We start from the raw sequence: 3,396 nt of genomic DNA, 5'->3' as shown, positions 1-3,396 counted from the left end.
ACGGGTAAAATGGGATGGAGGAAGTAATAATAATAGGACCATATATTTATATTGGGGTCTTTCAAAAATATATTAACTTATTATCTTATTGAATTCAGTGATTTTTTCCACTGGCCTAAATCGGGACCGAAGAAAAATATTATCTTAAATAATTTATTAATTCACCGAGTATTAATATTATCTTAAATAGTTTATTAGTTTATCATCTATAGTTTATTAGCTTATCGAGTATTAGTTTTGGAAGGTTTTAAACCTGTCAAATGGGACGGTTTGACCCGACCCACCATAACGGCCTGGCCCGATCAGTCCACGGACTGTAGGGTTTCGAATCCCGAGCTGAGTTATTTTTTGGGTCCGAGTAACTCAGCCCAGACCAAACTCGGTTCAGGCCCGTTGGTTAACCGGTCGGGAACCGATCCATTTATTTTTTTAAAAAATGGATATTGGAAATTGGGACACAAGTAGCCGTTGGCCCAACGGCTATATGGCCGTTTTTGGGTCCAAACGGCTACTTAGCCATTTTTAATTAAAAGAAAAAAATTTAAACTAATTTTTTAAACCCAAAAAAATTCCTATAAATACCCTACATTTTCAAATCATTTTTCACACAATTTTCATTCTCTAAAATCTCATTCTCTCTCAAATCTCAATTCTCAAAATTCAAATATTCTAGATATTTTCTAAAGTGCTCAATTTAATTTTTTAATTTTGCGATTACAAAGTACGAGTGAAAGTTTCAAAAGTCGCAACTTTCGGATACTTTCAAAATTTGGTATTGTCGTTCCATCTCTTACTTTTAATTTTTAATTAGTGTATTAATTATTGAATATTTAATTTTATTATATTTGTGTATTTTAAATTTTTTTAGTTTGATTTATATTATGGATAAATTAAGAAACCTCGCCACTAAAAGTGTAAAAAAAAATTGTCCTGAAAGTGGTAGTGGTAATAAAAAGTGAATTACTGGCGGTAGAGGTAGTTCAAGTAGTAGATATACCCGTGTGTCTCCGCCTCTGGTACCACTTAGTCAACCTTTTAAGGAAGAAGTAGGTGTAGGTGCTCACGATATGGATTATGTAGAAGCTCAGAAAAATTACGGTATAGAAAAAGAAAATGAAGTAGATGCGGTTGATTTAAATGGAGATAATGAAAATATTGGTGAGACATCTGCAGTAGGAAATGCTAATATTAGATCTGAATCGGTTAATCGCTCTTCCCGTCCTCCCAGCAACCAATCAGGTAATTAAGAAGTATAATAAATTGAGGGACCAGGAAGAGATAGCAAAAATATTAGTCGTAGGTTGTTTGCCTTTCAGTTTTCCTTCTTCTTATGCTTTTATTCATTATATTCAAGAAATTTATAATCCTATGTTTAATGGTATTTCTAGAAGTACTTGTCGAACCGATATTTTTAGACTTCATTCACAATATTGTTTTTATTTATCTACATTGTTAAAAAATATTCAATGTAGGATGACTTTAACTTCTGATCTTGGTCACGTTGTTAATAAAAATGATTATTTAACCATTACATGTCACTGGATAGATAGTAATTTTGTTATGCAAAAACATATTCTAACTTTTTTGTATGATGAAGATCGTAAATATACTGGAGATTTTATTGCTGATTCGATTGGTAAAGTTGCAGAATTTTATGGTATTGAAAATAAAGTCTTATGTATTACTTTTAATAATGCTTTTAACAACAAGACTGCTATTACAAAGTTAAAAGTTAAGCTATCTCCACCGTTACCTGAAATATTTCATGTTAAGTGTGTTTGTCATATATGTAATTTAATTGTAAGAGATGGTCTTGAGTTTTTTGAGCTTTATATTAAAAAAAATCCGGCTTGCTGTTGGTTTTATTCAAGGAAATAATCAAAAATAATCGAAGAAAAAGAATTAGAGAATTTAAAGTTAAATGTGAACAAAATGGACTTACACCGATATTGATGCCTGAAGAATGTGATACTAGATGGAATGCTACGTATGATTTTTTAAAAACTTGTCATAAATATAGAGTTCCTATTACACTAACTAACTTTTAACCAACATTGTGGTTCATTTGCTTATTCGGCTGAATGTATGCTACATGATTATGATTGGACTGTAATTGATGATCTTGTAAAGTTTTTGGAAAAAATTTATATAGCTACGGTTGAATTTTTCAGTGCTTATTATCCTACTGTTTGTAATATTTTAGCATATATAGCCGATATTTCTTGTTTGCTCAAAGAATATAAGAATAAAGAAGGTTACAAAGAAGCTGTTGGTGCTATGTTTGCTAAATTTAAAAAATATTTTTTTCGATTCCCCCTATTTACTTGGTTCCTATGCTAAATTCGTGTATGAAATATACTATTATGTGCCACTTTAATACTCTTATTTATTCTAACTTAGAGATAAATACTAACAATGATTCTGATGTAGGAGAGCAAGAACAACCAGATTTGTGTACGACTATGGGTGATGCGAATGCTTACATAGATAAATTATATAATCATTATGCTGATTTACTTGATTTAGTTGTATCAACAAATATCACTCCAACTGTCGCTCCTCATCCTCCCGAAGAGCTATCATCTTCTAAAAATACGACACATAGTGGTTTTCCTGATTATTTTTATGATTTAAATTGTTGGAATAGTGTTGAGCCGGGAACTTGCACAACAACTTATCGGGAAGAGCTTAAGTATTATCTTCGAACGCCGCTAGAGGATTGCAGACGACGGATCAGCGCGTTGGATTGGTGGAAGAATAATGAAACATAATATCCTGTGCTTTCAAGATTAGCTAGAGATATATCGAATGTTCCAGTGTCAACCGTTGCATTTGAGAGCGCTTTTAGTCAGGGACGACAACGAATAATTGCTATGAATGTTCCAGTTTGCCTTAGAGATTGGATTAGAGCGGAACGAAGAAATCAAGGAATAGAGGTGGAGCCGAACAACGAACAGAAACTTGAAGAAATTATGACTTCAAGGGAGAACTCAGCAGAATCAAGTTCAATGCATGGTTTTGGCCCTATTGACTTTGACTATCCTATGCAAGTTCCCGTTAATATTAACATGGGTGAGTTGGAAAAAATGATGAAAACTTTGTAGATTTTCATTCACGTACATTATAAATTTTGAATCATTTTGCAACCAATAAAATATAACATTCATTCACTCCTTAGTCCTTACTTTGTAATTTTTTTCATTTAATGATTTAAATTGAATTTTTAGTTTAAATTAAATACTTAGTTTTAATATATTACTAATTTACTATCAATTATTATTAATTTATTATATTAAGTAGCATATTTTTTAAAGTAGTACATATATTGAATGGTACGTATATATATGTATATATAGAATATAGACTCTAAAATAGTATATATTTAACGTATACATG

This window comes from Capsicum annuum, chromosome 7 (assembly GCF_002878395.1).
Source record: "Capsicum annuum cultivar UCD-10X-F1 chromosome 7, UCD10Xv1.1, whole genome shotgun sequence".
NCBI lineage: Eukaryota > Viridiplantae > Streptophyta > Magnoliopsida > Solanales > Solanaceae > Capsicum > Capsicum annuum.
The sequence above is the reverse complement of the archived record's forward strand: the minus strand, read 5'-3'. Positions refer to the sequence as shown.